We start from the raw sequence: 18,533 nt of genomic DNA, 5'->3' as shown, positions 1-18,533 counted from the left end.
AGAAAAACAAATGCCATATGATTTCACTTATTTTTGGACTCTTAAAAACAAAACAAATGAACAAACAATAACAGCAAACAAACCAGAAACGGATTCATAAATACAGAGAACAAACTGGTAGTTTCCAGAGAGGAGAGGGTGAGGTATAGCTGAAATAAGTAAAAGGTATTAATAAGTACTAACTTCCAGTTATTGAATAAATAAGTCACAAAGCTGAAAAGTACAGCATAGGAAATATAGTCCATAATATTATAAAAATGTTGTATGGTGACACATGGTGACTGCTTTCACTGTGGTGAGCATTATATAATGTACAGAATGGTGAAATCACTATGTTGTACCCCTAAAACTGATATGGCATTGTATGTCAACTGTATTTAAATAATTGTTGTTGTTGTTGTTGTTGTTGTTGTTGTTGTTTTAAGGTAGTGATGAGCCAGTTCAATCACTTAATTGGAAAAAACTGAAAAGTCAGAAAATAGTTATGGCTATTTCTTACTACTAATTTGTACTCCTTTCAACCAATTATAAAACAACTTAGAATTATGTACCCATTTTTAAAATGTGCTTATATTAAGAACCAGTTATTTACTCATAAATATATATTTATTTGACACATTACTTACATACTTGCACCAGGGAATAAAACAATTTTCACATCTGAATTATCTCTTGTAGCTAAAAACTGGAAAGAACCCAAATGTAAAACAACAAGGGGATGGATTAAGCCAAATGTAGTCTACACAACAATGAGGCAGAATGACACAGGGAAACTAATGAACTATCAAAATGCGTACTTCATGTTTGAATTTCACCAGCAAAATATTGCCCAAATAAAGCAAATCACAGAAGAATTAATTTAGTATGATGTCAGTATTTAAACTTCAAGAATTTATAAAATTAAATAATACAAATATTGGCATATATAATATTTAAAAACTAGGGAAAGAAATATAAAATACACTAAAATAGTCTCTATACAGAAATGTTAACCAAAGTCAGAATGAGATATTATTTACCACCTACCTATGTGGTAAATATTTTTAAAAGTTGGTATTTTCTCAATTTTCAGGTGCACAGAAATAGGCACTCATGTTTTTGGCAAGTGAGTATGTTTTTTTGGACATGTCTGCAATATACGTTAGAAATGAAAAAGCATTAAGAAAAATAAATGAGAAAGCATTATGTTTTTGATATAACAATTGTATTGCTAAGTATATATCCTATAGTTGTATTCACCCAAAGTAATAAATATATGTAAATTGAGATATTATTGTTTTTAACAGATTATAAAATAGAAATATTTTCAAAGTTAATTATTAGGAGATAAGTTAGGTGTATAGAATGGAATATTATGAAGTCATCAAAAAGAATTAGATAGATCTACAAGTGTCTATATTGAGACATGACCAGTCTATAGTATTTATTACATAAATTTATTATGTGTATAAGATAATAACAAATTATCTTATATATATAATATTACTCAAATGCTTATTTTTTTAATTTTTTGACGGTATGCATACTTTTCTTTTTCTTTTTTAGTTGTTATTTTTTTTTAACGTTTGTTTATTTTTGAGAGAGACAGACAGAATGCAAATAGGTTAGGGGCAGAAAGAGAGGGAGACACAGAATCTGAAGCAGGCTCCAGGTCTGAGCTGTCAGCATAGAGCCTGACTCAGGGCTTGAACTCATGAGACACGAGATCATGACCTGAGCCGAAGTTGGACACTCAACTGACTGAGCCACCCAGGCACCCCTTTAGTTGTTATTTTTAAGACTTAATTATTTAGTTGACTAAGATACCAAAATGGGTAAATATATACTATTTTGAATGACAAAATCTAAGTATTATTTTAATATTTCGTTAAACAGCATATTTAAAAGGAATGGGTAAATAAATACAATGTGATTTAATGTTTTGTTAAACAATATATTTAAAAGGAATGTATAAATAAATAACAATGTGATAATTTTTATCACAAGAGTTTCACACTGAAGGAATTCTCAAGAGAATATAATTGCAAACAAACTTCAACTTATATACCAAATGTATCACTTACAGTAAGATTTTAATGAAAAACAATTAGAAACAATTTAAATCATTTACCAATAGGAGCTGGTTGATTATCATGGTACACACATGAAATGGAATATTATGCATCTAATAAAAACTCCAAGGTAGATATTATATCCACTATATATAAATAAATGAAATGATTTGCTATACAATATGTATCATATGAGTTTTGAGAGAAACAGGAAGCACAAAGAATTTTGAAAGGATTTAAAACAAACCACTGCAGAAATTTTCACTATTAGGGTTTACAAGAAATTTTATAGAAATCCTTATAGCTTGATTTATTCTTTACAATAAATTTCTATTACTTTTATAGACAGAATAAATAACAAAACTGTTTCTATTTAGAAAAAAAAAATGATTAGGGCACCTGGGTGACTCAGCTGGTTAAGCATCCAGCTCTTAATTTCGGCTCAGGTCATGATTTCATGGTCATGAGATTAAGCCCCTCCTAGGGTTCCCTGCTGGGTGTGGACCCTGCTTAAGATTCTCTCTCTCCCTCTCCCTCTGCTCCTCCCCTGTGCTCTCTCTCTCTCAAACAACAACAACAACAAAAAAAAACCCCTCCAAACCACTTATGTGAAATAATATTTAAAAATATTTCAATTCTCGAATTTTAAATAATTATTGTATGATAGAATATAAAAACAGAATTATAAAAAGTAAAACACTTATTCATTCAAAATATTAACTGCCTACTCTTAAGTCTGGCTCCCTTGCTGGCACTGACCTAGCAAGCAGTGCATGTAGGACATAGACTGCTTTCTTGGGAAATGGAAGACAGGAGAATCTGTGATAACTGGTTTGGCCCCAGGAAACTGATCTGACCCACTATTGAGAAGCTGTGGACATAAGTTAAAGTGGCCATTTTGATAGGAATTGTATTAGACAGAAGGCAGAGTCAACATCACCTTAGGGCGTGTAGCCACCAGGGAGAGGACCATTTTCTCTGAATTGTTAACAAGTAGTTTTGGCAACATAAACAAGGAGTCAATTGCTTACTGTTGGAATGTGAATCAATACTTTCAAACACTGTGGTATGATGTGATGAATTCCTATGCTTCTACATTATATATTAGTTTACAAATGTCTCTTAACATAATAATATATTATTTTTAGGTCCTGAGATGCACACAAACTTGTCCAGTGCATAGTGCCACCCAGTGACATACAGTCTCACCGCGTAAGACTGAGCTGTCCAATATGGTAACCACCAGTCACATGTGGCAAGTGAGCACTTAAGATGTGGCTAGTCTGGATTTAGACGTTAGCATAAAATTGACCCCAGAATTTAAAAAGGCAGTATCGAAAAAAAAATCTCATTAAATGTTTTCTTTAATAATGAATGCTTATTGAAATGAAAATATTTTGGGTAGATTGGGTTAAATAGAATATTTCAAAAATGTATGTTACTACTTTTATTTGGCCATTACCCTATTTAAAAATGCATTTATGGCTTGCTTTATATTTCTAAGAGATTGAAATCTCATAAGAGGAAGAAAATTTTCTAGGAAGATCAAGGTAATTATATCTCTAGTCCTAGCTATGTTCCAAAAAGCAGGTAACAAGGGATGCTGAAACATGGCAAGTCTAAGCAGTCATGCAAACCTATGGAACAGTAGCCAGGTTTTTGGTGCTTTGTCATCACTTTTGTTTACTGTATGTTACTTAAATGAGTGAAACTTTCAGTGTCTTCAGAAATAGTTTAATTAGCTCACACTTTCTTGAAAAACAAATCTTTTTTTTTCCCTTTGTTCTTTACATATGCAGAAACAGACCCTCTATTGAAGCAATTTCAATATAGTTTTTGTTAAGAATGTTATTATTTTTATTTAATTGAATTTATAACCCAAGTGTTTCTGTATGCTAGTGACAGTGTCTTTGAGTTTGAATCCCACGGTAACCTCTGAAGCTTATTCAGCATAAGAGACAAGTAATGAATTCTAAGGGTTAACATCCCTGTTTTCTTTGGAAGTGGTTTGGCTAGTAATCAGTGTTGGGAGATTCTCTGGCATGTTCCGCTCTACACGTAAGTGTTGGCTGGGGAAGGATGCTGATTATTTAACACCAGTGTTTGACAGAAAGCTTGTGTTTGTAGTGTGAAAAGGTGCAGGCATCTAGAAAACTGCATGTTCAGATGTTAGAAGGGGTCTTTAGGGAAGGATCTTGTGCCAGATCAGCTTCTAAATGTTGACACTGGCTTCCACAGTGTACACAAACTATCAGGGTCTACCAGCACTTCCGTCACATGCTGTCACATGATGCTGCTACAGTTGGAACAGCGTAGCCAGATTTAGTGTGGTCGTGCCAGGAAGCATGGGCACCTCTGCTAGTCCCGGTTGACAGCTCCTTAGAATAAGATAAATGCCAACTTCTGTTAAAAGGATGGAAATGTGGTTGGCTTAGAAGGAACAAAATTACATGTAACATAAATCCCCTCTGATAATCAAGCCCCAATCTATTTCTTCAGGTTAATTTCTCTTCCTACTTAACTGTAGGAAGAGATTTTTGTCTATTTTCTTCACTTTTAGCTGTAGTTCTATAATGAAGGCTGGTGTATAATAGGTTCTCAGTAAATATCTGTTAAATACCTGTAACCTACCTGTATCTCAGGCCTGGCTTTTTCTTTATTATATACATTTGTCCATGTATCAGTTTTATGGAGCCAGCAACCTGAAGTGCACTCATATGGACTTCTAAGATCTTTCTGGATGTCTGATAATTAAAGATCAATTAGCTATTTTGTACTGGCATATTTTTTTTTCTTAGAGCTACTCTCAGCCTGGTCCGGTAGATAATTTATTTTTAAAATGGCCCATTACCTGAACTGTCTATTTGCTCTCACCATGGTGAAATTCTTGCATAAGGTAGGATAGTGGTATCTGTATGTCTTACAGTTAATCATAGAGAACTGTTTAAAACAGGAGCCAATATCTATACCTAGTGGAAGGTAACATCGTTTTCTTTGCTTTTTCAGTCTTCAAGGTAATCTTCTGAATTTCTCATGTACAGGTTTTAATTTGTATTACAAGGAACAGATCTAGGCTTTGAAAGGATTACTGAAAAAGAGAAACATGTAAGTTTTGTGGGTTTTGTTTTGTATTGCTGTGACTGCTGGAGGAATGATCAAGCAGGGAAATAGGAAGGCATTGCTTCAGGGAAACTGTTTATGAGTCTGGTAATTCTGTATTTGGTATTGCACAAGAAGTGATTTCAATAAAACATATAAAAGGGAATTTGACTTTTTCTAAAGTTGGAATAATTTTTAAAAATAAAATTTTAGGTAGGTGGCTTGGGGTAGTTGGTTTTTAACCCTAAAGGGTAATAGGTTTTTTGAAGTACTCTCTTGAGTTATATAAGAATTCTAGCTTATTGAAATCAGTTCAGCAGTTTCTAGCCCAACTGTGTAGCAGGCACTATGGCGTACTTATTCAAAGATTAACAAATCATGATCCCTGTCCTTAAATATCTAATTATCAAGCAGGAAAGGCAAACAAACACACAAGCAATATAGAGAATGCTGACCTCTTATAAGAACAAATGTCCATGGGGACACAGGGGAGGACATACCAACTTTAAATTCACCAGGTTCACAGACACCTTTAAATCAGGCATTGAAATACAAAGAGGGTTTAATCTCGTTTAGGTAGTCTGGAGGTTAGGAGTGGGGCTTACTGGCACCTAACGTGAAACAAAAGCAAAGGAACAGATAATTTAAAAAGTGTGATGGGTCTAGCCATGTTACTGCAGTGCATAATTCCAAAAGGCAAATTCCCATTGTAGTCCACGTGAACAACTATGCCTTGCAAAAGTCCAGGGGGCATTGTTCACATAGCTTACATGAATGAACCTATTGGAATTGTGCAACCCAGCAGTCCAGGGTTCTGCTGAAAGTAAGTAGTCAAGCTATTTGTAATTACTTGAGAAAATGTGGGAAGTGAGCCCATAAATACCTGTAGTATGAGGTTTTAGGATATAGAGCTAGGGATTATTAATTTTCAAAAAAAGGGAAGCTAATTAGATCATTAAGATAAAAATGGATAATTATAAATTCTTTTGAAAATTGGAATTAAAAAGCGAAAAATGAAATTTGAAGGTACTTACATTATATCTTCATGATTTAGTAACCATTGAGCCTGAATAAATATTTTAGCACTTAACACAAAATAAGTCACGAAAACACCTAAGTGTTTTTCACCTGATCATGGGATGTGATGATGGGATATTAGAAAAGTGAAAGTTTGAGCTTCTATATGAAATCACCAGGGACATTAGAGGATAACGGAACAGGAAAAAAGGAGGCACAAAGATTTTAGAATATTACAATTTAAGACACGTAAATAATGACACCTAAGAATTTTGATTCTTTAGTTCAAATATTCCTGTTTGTAATAGAGCTCTTCTTCCCCACCTGCATACCTTTTTTCATTGAATTGGATATTCTTTAGCTGCCTTCCAATTATAGGATATGTGGCATTCATCTATTAAAAGGCAAAAACAAAATAGCAATTTTTTTTTAAGTAGCAAATATAATCTTATTAGAAGTGGGAAGCTGAGACATTACTTATGTGGTCATAGGCAGACCCTAAGTAAGTAACAGCTGCCTGGTTGCTTTTCAAATTGGTTTGTGTGTTTGGAGCACTGTGTGGATATTGGTCTGCTTGCTTTCAGATAAATAATTCTCCTAATGGACTATCAAGTACTTGGATAAATCTATCAGTAATGCAGACCATGGCTCCTGTAGTTTCCTGAAATGCCTTCAAACCAATTTGGTAAATTACACCCACTATGAGAGTTAGATGACATGTCATGAAAGATCAAGCTTTTTGGTAAAATGTCATTTCTTTGAAAGTCTTATATTCTCCTTTCAGATACAAAGTCTTTTGAAAGGGAAAGTGTACCATTAATGTGTATTTTATCTGTTATCTTACATTTTATACAGAAATGCATAGCATTTAGAAAGTTCAAGAATACATGAGAATTGGATAAGGAATTTTCTTCACTGTGAAAAAGCTTTTTATTTTGATGTTGTTCTAACAGTTTATTTATGCTTTTGTTTCCCTTGCCTCAGGAAACATACCTAGAAAAATGTTGCTATGGCCAATGTCAGAGAAATAACTGCCTGTATTTTCTCCTAGGATTTTTATGATTTCAGGTCTCATATTTACTTCTCTAATCATTTTGAGCTAATTTTTGTGTTCGGTGTTAGAAAGTGGTCCAGTTTTATTCTTTTGCATGTAGCTGTTCAGTTTTCACACCATCATTTATTAAAGACACTGTCTTCTCCCTCCTGTATATTCTTGCCTCTTTTGTCATAAGGTAGTTTCATTTCAGGACTCTCTATTATCCACTTGTTTCCATTCATCTATGTGTCTATTTTTGTGCCAGTACCATACTGTTTTGATGATTACAGTTTTGTAGTATATCTTAAAAAGTGGCATTGTGATGCCTCCAGTTTTGTTTTTCTTTCTCAAGATTCTTTTGGCTATTTGGGATCTTTTGTGGTTCCATATAATTTCAGTATGATTTTTTCTATTTCTACCAAAAAATGCTGTTGGTATTTTGATAGAGATTTTATCAAATCTGTAGATTGCTTTGGGTAGTATGGACATTTTAACAATATTAATTCTTCCAATCTATGAGTATAGAATATCCATCAACAAAAACAAAAAGCAGTCTACTGAATCAGAGGAGATATTTGCAAATGATATATCCTATAAGGGGTTAATATTCAAAACATATAAAGAACTTGTACAACTCAATGCCAAAAAACAACAGCAAAAAAATCTGATTAAAAATGGGCAGAAAATCTGAATAGACATTTTTCCAAATAAGACATGCAGATGACTAACAGACACATGAAAAGATGCTCACCATCACTAGTCATCAGGGAAATGCACATCAAAATCACAATGAGATATCACCTCACACCAGTCACAGAGATTAAACACAAAGACGTGTTTTCTAATACTGAGATATAACAAGTGTTGGTGAGGATGTAGAGAAATGGGGACCCTTATACATTGTTAGTTGGGATGCAAACTGGTTCAGCCACTGTGGAAAACGGTCTAGAATTTCCTCAAAAAATTAAAAATAGAGACAACATACAATATAGTCATTCCACTACTGGGTTTTTAACAACAACAACAAATCCTGAAAACACTAATTCAAAAAAAATACGTGCATCTCTATGTTCACTACACTATTGTTTGCAGTAGCCAAGATATTCAAACATCCTAAATGTCCATCAACAGACGGATAAAGATGATGTGGCATATATATACAATGAAATATTATATAGCCGTAGAGGAAGGAGATCATGCCACTTGTGACAACATGGATGGACCTAGCAGGTATTATGCTAAATGTAGTAAGTCAGACTGAGAAAGACAAATACAATATGGTTTCACTCATATGTGGACTCTAAAAACCAAAACAAATGAATAAACAAACAAAAAGCAGAATCAGACTTATAATTAGAGAACAAACTGGTGGTCACCAGACAGGAGTGGGATGGCAGATGGACAAAATGGGTGAAGGGGAGTAGGAGATACAGGCTTACACTTATGGAGTGAATAAATCACAGGAATAAGAGGTACAGCATAGGAAATACAGTCAATGGTAATTTGATAGTGTCATATAATGACAGATAGTAGCTACACTTGTGGTGAGCATAGCATAACAAATAGACTTATTGTACATCTAAAACTAATGTAACATTGTGTGTAAGTCATACTCAAAAGCATTTAAAAATATTTTTCTTAACTTGAAAGAATTTTTTTAAATATTAATTTTTTCCTACATAATATTCATCTGTCATAAGTAAATAAGTTTATACACAACGATAGGAGAAGTAGAAGGAACATTAGTGTGTCTTCTAGAATAATGACTTCTATTACCTGAACATTTTAAAGATAAAAACAAAATTAACATGTTTTCTCCAGCTTTGAACTATACTTATGGAGTATGTGCATTAAATTTATTATCAAAATCAAAATATGCTTTTGCTTATTAGATATCCCTATAGCTGTTTACAAGGCAAAAATAAACATTCTTAAACTATTTATTAACCATGGGACATATCACTTAAAAACATTTTTTTTAATTTAAAAATGTTTTGTTAATGTTTATTTGTTTTTGAGAGAGAGAGAGAAAAAGTGAGAGCGGGGGAGGGGCAGAGAGAGAGGGAGACATAGAATCTGAAGCAGGCTCCAGGCTTTGAGCTGTCAGCACGGAGTTTGAACTCAATGGACCACGAGACCATGAGACCATGACCTGAGCCAAAGCTGGATGCTTAACTGACTGAGCCACCCAGGCACCCCTAAAAAAACACTTGAAAACATTTGTGTGGAGGTGAGTATTTCTAATTATGAAAGTAATATATGTTTAGGGAAGTAAATGTTGGAGAATGCAGACAAAAGTTTATACATTTAATATTCAACTTATCAGGGTTTAAATATAAGATACAATTACTGTTTTTAAATCTCAATTTGGAGAGTAACTTTCCTTTATTCCTTTATTAAATCTGGTAGTAATTAAATGAACCATGGAAAGTGGTAATTGGCAATAACAGTCTATTTCCTCAGCTCCTCTGTGAGATGCCTGTAGCCCTCTCCATCCAGGAGAGGACAGGCTAGGGAATCCATTTGGCTTTGTTAGAACTATCTCAGCCTTGGCAGTATGCATTATTATACACATGATATTTTGCCTAAAGGTTTGTTTTCTTTACTGTAAGTAAATTTTAAGGTAACATTTGGCTTGTTCTCATTTGTAGAGGAAAAGGAACATAAATGCCATTTTCTTATCAGAACAAAGATCACTGTTACGGTAAGTATCTTTAGAGATGGGAGAGTAAACTTGGGACTTGGTTTTGAAATGTTTGACAGAATGTTTAAAAATAGTCATTCCTTAAAGCCTTCATGTGAAGAAAAATCCTGATGCCCAGAATAGCTTTATCCACAATTTGTCACTGCATAGCTAGGATTTTGGTCCGGAGATCTCATTCAGAAAGAGCTAACAGTCGGCCAAAGGGATTAATTTGAAATAGACTTATTATATTAGCTTGAAAAGGTGAGTGTGATAACCACAACAACAATAGGAATAAAACACCAACCAACAGTGTGGATGCACTGACCCACTATCCAATTGTATACCTTGAAAGACTTAAGGCAGATCTTGCTATTTTACAAATCTTGTTCAACTCCGTTATTTTTAAAAAGTTTATGGAGAGAGCTTACCTCAGAAATTTCATTAATTTGGATGTTAGATTTAACTAAGAACAATTTTAACAAAGATAGAAGGTTAACTTGATATGCTTATTGGCTGGTATCTCATTCCTACTGCTCTGCCATAGGGATGCTGCCATCAATTTTAAATACTCATCCCATAATTTATGAAAAGATGATTTACTTAAAAATATCTCTGAAACCATATGACATTTAAAACAATGTTGTAAAACTACATTGTTTGAAAGTGTTATGTCCCAATAAACTCATTATAAGGTGAAAATATCATAAGTAGAAAATGTATTTAATGCACCCAACCTACCACACATTATAGCTTAGCCTAGCATCTTAAATATACTCAGAATGCTTACGTTAGCCCACAATAGGATAAACTCATCTAACACAAAGCCTATTTTAGCATAAAGTATTGAAGAATCATGAGAGAGGGTCCTACAACATAGCAGTAAATGTTAAATTGAAGTTTAAAGATTGTAAGTTGAGCCATCATAAGTTGGGGGCCATCCATACACACACATTCTTTGAATGATACACCAAAACTTTCTAATGGGAACATCTCCAGGAAATGGAGGAAATGGTTTGGATGGCAAAGTGGACTTTATGTTTGCTTTTAGGCATCTATCTAGAAATTTACATTTTTGTTATTTGCTTGACTTTTTTTTATTTAAATAAGTACATTTAAAATAATACATACTTTTGGGGCATCTGGGTGGCTCGGTTGGTTAAGCGTCCAACTTCGACTCAGGTCATGATCTGACAGTTGGTGGGTTTGAGCCCAGGTTCTGTACTGACAGCTCAGAGCCTGGAGCCTGCTTCAGATTCTGTGTCTTCTTCTCTCTCTCTGCACCTCTCCCCTCTCTCTTTCTCTCTCTCTCTCTCTCAAAAATAAATAAACATTAAGAAAGTTTATAAAATTGGGGCACCTGGATATCTCAGTTGGTTAAGAGGCTAGCTCTTGACTTCAGCTTGGATCTTGATCTCATGGATTGTGAGTTCATGCCCCTCATGGGGCTCTGCGCTGACAGTGTGGAGCCTGTGTGAGATTCCCTTTCTCCTTCTCTCTCTTCCCCTCCCCCACTTGTGCTTTCTTTCTCAGAATAAATTAATTAATTAATTAAAAGAATTATAAAATACATACTTTTAAAGTTTTCTTATTGCATAAGACTCATGCTGAGACATGTATTTACCCTAACACTGTATTCAGTGTGTGTATGTTGTGTGTATGTGTTTTATATCTGAAAGATAGTGGGGTGCATTTATTTTTGTCCCTCTATTTATTTGTAGTTGAAAATTAAAACTCTGGAAGGAGTTATTTTTTCTGTTAAATAGAAGAAATAGAATCTAAGAGTACAAATAGTTTATTCTGCTATAGAGATCCATATCTATATCTGTCTATCTATCTATCTATCTATCTATCCATCTATCTATAATCTATCTATAATCTACTGAAATAGAGATTTTAAGGAATTGGATTGTGCAATTGTAGGGACTGGCAATTCCAAAATCTGCAGGGCAGGCTAACAGACTGGAGATTCAGGGAGAATTTGATGTGGCAATATCAAGTTCAAAGGAAGTATAAAGGCAGAATTCCTTCTTCTTGGGGGAACTTCAGTCTTTTTTACTTTTTTTTTTTAATTTGAGTATAGTTGGGGTGTCTGGGTAGCTCAGTTGGTTATGGTTAAGTATCTGACTTTGGTTCAGGTCATGATCTCACCGTTCCTGAGATCAAGCCCCGCATCAGGCTCTATGCTGACAGCTCGGAGCCTGGAGCCTGCTTCAGATTCTGTGCCTCCGTCTTTTTCTCCCCCTCCCCTGCTCATGCTCTGTCTCTCTCTCTCAAAAATAAATAAACATTAAAAAAATTAATTTGAGTATAGTTGACACACAATGTTACATTAGTTTGAGGTATATAATGTAAAGATTCGACAAGTGTATACACACAAGCTATACCACAAATGCAGCTATATCTGTCACCATACAATGCTAATGCAATACCATTGACAATATTCCTTATGCTGCACCTTTTATTCCAGCTACTTATTCATTCCATAACTGAAAGTGTGTGTCTCCCATTCCCCTTCACCCATTTTGTTCATCTCCCCCAAGCCCTCAGTATTCTTTTCTTATGACCTTCAAGTGAATGCTTGAGACCAACACACATTATGGAAAATTTGGCTTTACTCAAAGTGTACTAATACAAATGTTTATCACATTAACAGAACACCTTCACAGAAGCATGTAGACTGATGTTTGACCAAATATCTGAACATCATAGCCTAGCTAAATGGAGACATAAAATTAACCATCACAGGTATAATAAAGACCACAACTTGATCTCTATTAATCTCAGTCAACTACTGTGATTACTTGAATATGTGTATTTATTTTAGAAGGAAATTGTGACATTTTCAGTCTAATTATAAATGAAACTAGTTAAGAATTAACCTTTGTTTAAAAAGTACCTCATAAAAAATATAACTTCTAATTACCGAAATTATCTTTTATGAAATTAGTGTGTGATACATGAACACCCTATAATCACATATCCAATTCACCCCATAGAAGAATTAGGGACTACAATATTTACATTTTCCTTAAGAATAACTTTAGCACACATGCTTGTAATTTCAGATGTCAGACAGATAATTGAAAAGTAATAAATGAGATATTCAAGGCCAATACTTAAGGCGATTTATATGTGTGTTCTTGAGGTCTCTTCTTCTGTCCCATGTCCATCCTTTCCATCCATAAATTTCCACTCAGCCATTCAGTGGCATCAACTTTCTTGCCAGCATCCTTTATCAAAACTTTCCTTCAGAGCCTTCATTTATACTAAAGGACAATTATGATAAATATTTAGAAGATTGTCTCCCTTGATAGCATGAGAGATCAGAGTCCTAAGCTAAAGGAATGAATTACTGAAAATAAAGGAACTAAATAGTGTAGCTTTCCTGTAGTTTGGGTGGTTTTCCTAAGAAAATGTTTTTATTTGGTACCCATTTTGGCTCAACCAATGAATCATAGTATAACTCTGGGCCAGAAGTGAAATAGAATAAAAACAGAATTGTGAGGTAGAATTGTTTTAGTAAATGCATGTATTTCTCCCAGATTTGTGACTTGATTTTTACTCTTTTTAAAGAGAATTCATTAATGGCATAAAATATATCAAGTGTAACACTTTAGTATAAGTGCTTAATTTTAATTATATATTTTTTTCATCCTTTTTTCTTTTGCAAGGGGATTTGCTGCTATTAACCCTTAATTTTGATTTTTTTAACTATCCAAGTTTTCAAAACTATCACCAAATTTGTCACTGGCTAGAATTGTTTTGATTTACTATTTAGTGACTACTTAATGACTACTTAGTGGGTCTAATAGGACTGCAATTCATAATAATAAGATTTAATTAGAATGTCAATATATTTCTCAGTCTTTCATTGCGACAACAAAATTCCTGAGCAATTTCCATTGTTACCAGGACATGTGATCCTGCTATCTAATAGTATTTTCTATTTCCCAAACATTCAGTGTATTTCATATCATTATGTCTTTGGAGAAATTATTTCTTCTTAGAATGATAGACCTCCCCTGGAGAAGACATCTTGCTGCTACTTAAATAACACCACTCCAAGACTTCAATAAAAAGCTCATTTTATTATTAAACAATCTAATGCTGAAGCATATTTTCCCTTAAAGTGAAATATGCACCCTCTCTGTAAAGTCTGTATGGATTCCTTCTGAATAAATAAAAACTTGTTATTGATAATAGTTATCATGTATTCATATATCTACTTTTTAAAAAAATTTGGGACTAAGACTTATTTTTTCTTGACTTTCTTATAATTCTGATTATTCTCCTAATACACACTACTTCTTAAACATCCATCTTAAAATTAATATAAAGTGAAAATATAGCTTTAAGCTTCATGTACAAGAGAGTTAAATTGTTAACACTAGAGGCTACTCTAGCATTGTGGAAAAGTCCTGGCCTTTTGAGTTATACAAACTTAGTTTTATATCCCAGATTTGCAATTTACTGGCTCTGAGCAATTGACTGAACTTCCCCTGTAAAATGATGAAAATAATATGTCAACTGTAATGGTTATTATGAAAATATAATATGATAATCCATGTAAACCCCCAGAACATAGTAAGTATTCAATTATCTTTACCAATTTATCCATTTACTTGCTTCTTTTCCAAGGAGAATTTACCTCTGTATAATAACTATTCTCCTAAATGTTTTGTGTCATTGTACTTTATTGATACATATTAATTTTTTTAACTTTTTATCTTGAAATAATTTTTAGACCTAAATAATTTTAAGACTTTTAGACTTCAATAATTGTAGACTGAAATAATGTTAGACTTACAGAGTTGTAATATAGTACAGAGTTCTCATATGCCCTGCACTAACTTTTTTCATGTTGACATCTTCTATAACCATGATTCATTTATCAAAACTAAGAAATTAATATTGGTATAATGCTATTAACTAAACTACAGGTTTTATTCAGATGTCACCATTTTCCACTAAACTCCTTTTTTCTGGTGCAAGATTTGTTTCAAGATACTATGTTACATTCAGCACATATTAGTTTTTGTAATGCAGATCCAAAGATATTTGATGGTAGCCTACCGGCTTTAGGTAAGCAGCTTGGCATTGTGTCACCACACATTTTTCTTTTGGATTGTTTTTTTGTATCTTCACCCAAATCATTAATAAAAAGTTTGAACATAATGAGATCCAAAAATTATTCCATAAAACAGCTCTTGAGAACAAATTGAGCCACTGAATCCATTCATCAATATTCTTGAGTACTCCTCCACATTTCAAGATTTGGACCAGAATAACTGAGCCAAAGAGGGTTCCTTACAGGAAATGTATATATGGGCTTTATTTTTCTATTATATATGATAATTATAGATATCTTGTTATTATTTCTATTTGTCCCATGTATTCTTTAATATTTTTCAACTTTTTCTACTTCTTTTGAATTAATTGAATCATTATTGTACTTTTGTTTATGTCCCCTACAGGCTTATTAACTATACTTCTTTGTTTTATTTATCTTTTTTGATGATTGATCTAGAATTGATAACACACACGTTTAATTTATCAATATCTATCTTCAAATATTGCTGTGTTGGTTTACATATGGCATAAGGACCTGAAAGTACTAAACCTTATTTTCCTTATTCCCATCATTTCTGCCATGGTTGCATACAATTAAATTCTGGATATACATTATTTACTTAAACAGCTAATTATACTTTAAATAGATTAAAAATGAGAAAAAGTTATTTTATATGCACTTGCATATTTTTAATCTCTGAGATTATTGTTTTCTTTGTGTAGACCCAACTTTCTCTCTGGTATTACTTTTTTTCTATGTGAAGAACTTCCTTTAAATTTTAAGTTTTTACTCTATTCTTCTAAATATGAAAAAGTTGATTTTGCTTCTCTTTGTAAGATAATTTAGATAGGAATGAATTTTCAGTTGACATATCTATATCTTTTCTTTGTGTCTTTCAGTACTTTATAGACATTGTTCATTATCTGCTAGTTTGCACAGCCTCTGGATACTTAGGTTGCTTCCATATCTTGGCTATTATAAATAATGTTGCAATGAACATAGGAGTGAATATATATTTTTGAGTTAGTGTTTTTGTTTCTTTAGGGTAAATACCCATAAGTGGAATTGCTGGATCATATGATAGTTCTATTTTTAATATTTTGAGGACCCTCTATGCTGTTTTCCATAGTGACTGCACGAATTTACACCCCTATCAACAGTGTACAAGTGTTCCCTTTTCTCCACATCCTCACCCACACTTTTTATTTCTTGTCTTTTTTATAATAACCATTATAACAGATGTGAGATGAAATCTCATCTGATTTGCATTTTTCTGACAATGAGTGATGTTGAATATCTTTTTAAGTATCTGTTGGCCATCTGTATGTCTTCTTTGGAAAGATGTCTATTCAGGTCCTCTGCTTATTTCTTAATCAGATGAATGATGATGACTTTGCTATTGAGTTCTGTGAGTTCTTTATATATTTTGTATATTAACCCCTTATCAATTATATGATTTGCAAACATTTTCTGCCATTAGGTAGGTTGCATTTTTATTTTGTTGATCATTTCTTTTGCTGTACAGAACCTTTTTAGTTTGATGTAACCTGCTCTTGAGATTCTTATTTTGTTCTTCCATATATAGTGTGTCTTTTTGCTTCTCTTTCTTTTAATATTTTTTATCATTGGCCTTTTAATCATTTGTCAGAGAGGTTTTAGCCTTTTTTTCCCCTCTTCTTCTTCTTCACTGTTGGGTTTGTTGAACTTCTTGAATCTGTAAATTTATTTTTTATCTATTTTAAAATGATTTGGCCATTATTTCTTTGTGCATGGGCCATGCTAATCTTCTCTGTATCATTCCAGTTTTAGTATATGTGCTGCCAAAGTGAACACTGGCCATTATTTCTTTAAATATTCTTTCTGCCCTCCCTTGTTCCTTCAGGGTCTCCAATTATACATGCAGACAATTGACATTTTTCAATAACACACCAAACAGTGGCCATTTTTACTTTTCAGTCTTATTTCTCTCTGTGCTTCATTTTGAATAGTTTCTATTCATGTATCTTTATGCTCACTGATATTTTTCTCTTCCATGCCTAATCTGCTTTTAATCGCATCCTGTGTGCTTTTCACTTAAGATACTGCATTTCAAGTCTACAAGTTCCATTTGGGTCTTTATAATATCTTCCATCTCTCTTCTTTATGTGTTCATATTGACATTTTGATTATAGATCATGTTCATGATATTTATAATAGCTATTTTAACAACCTTGTCTATAAATTTCATCATCTCCATTATTATGAGGGTCTGGTTCTACTACTTGATTTTTCTCCTGCTTTGGTTTATATCTTCCTGCTTATTTACATGATTGATAATGTTTTATTAAATGTTGGACAATTTTTAATTTTATGTTGTTTGTTTCTGGATTTTATTGAACTCCTTTAAAGAATGTTAGATTTTGTTCTGATGCATAGATAAGTAGCTTGTGGTAATTTTATCTATTAAAACACAACATTAAGTTTTGTTTGGAGAGGTCTTACATAGATTTTATCTCTGGGAATAATGTAATCCCAACTGCTGAAGTGTCACACATCTGTTAAGCCTCTACCCAATGTTTCCATTATTATAAGGTCTTTTTACACAAATTATTTACAGTTTGTGTGAGTTCTGAGTAGTATTGCTAATCAGTGATTCTTGCTTGGACTATGGGAGTCTCTGTTAACACATGCATGCATCAGTACTCAACCAATGCCTAAAGCATCCTTCTTAAATTTTTCATTGTTCTATGTGCAGTTCCTTCATCCCTTGAATTCTGCACCATAAATTCTAGCTGTCTAGATATTCCAAACTTTAATTGCTGTATCTTCAACTCAGTGAGACAATCAGGCTTTCTCCTGGAAACTTCATCCTGGCAATAAGCTAGAGTATTGTAGGACCCAGTTCATTTGTTTCTCTTCTCTCAGGGATTAGAGCCCAATGGGACTTGTTTTTCAATGTCTGAAAATGATTGCTTCATATATTTTCTCTGACTGTTAAATTGTCAGATGTTTTGTTTATGGTATGAGAGCAATTCTGAAGCAGAATTCTATGGCATTCATTTGCATGAACTTCTCCAGGTCTAAAAATGGTTTTGTGGAAGGAAAAGCTACCTAGGTCATACATTTATTAAAAATTTGGAATTTAGTAGTTTAAACTATTAAGTTCAAATTACATATTTTGTCTTAACCATACAACTCAAATCAGATTAAAGACTTAAATGTAAGACCTGAAGCCATAAAACCACTAGAAGAAAATATAGGCAATAAGCTCCTTAGCATTGATTTTAGCAATAATTTTTTTTTAATTTGACACCAAAAGAAAAGCAACAAAAACAAAATAAACAAGCTTAATTACATTAAACTAAAAAGCTTCTGCACAGCAAAGGAAACTATCAACAAAATTAAAAGGCAACTTATGGAATGAGAAAAAATATTTGCAAGCCACATATCTGATAAGTGGTTAATATCCAAAATATACAAGGAACTCAGCAATTCAATAAGCAAAAAATAAAATAAAATACCCCAACCAAAAAGGACCAAATTGACATTTTTCCAAAAACATACAGATAGTTAACAAGTACTTGAAAAAGTGCT

At 33.0% G+C, this 18,533-nt stretch overlaps 1 pseudogene; it reads right to left on the bottom strand.

The window, feature by feature from the left end:
• Positions 1-16,700: 16,700 nt before the first annotated feature.
• Positions 16,701-16,793, bottom strand: LOC128777469 (U6 spliceosomal RNA; annotated as a pseudogene).
• Between the last annotated feature and the right edge of the window lie 1,740 nt (positions 16,794-18,533).

The sequence above is a fragment of the Panthera pardus genome, unplaced genomic scaffold (genome assembly GCF_024362965.1).
Source record: "Panthera pardus isolate Hobbes unplaced genomic scaffold, ASM2436296v1 HiC_scaffold_16, whole genome shotgun sequence".
Taxonomy (NCBI): domain Eukaryota; kingdom Metazoa; phylum Chordata; class Mammalia; order Carnivora; family Felidae; genus Panthera; species Panthera pardus.
This window is presented reverse-complemented; position numbering and strand designations above follow the sequence as displayed.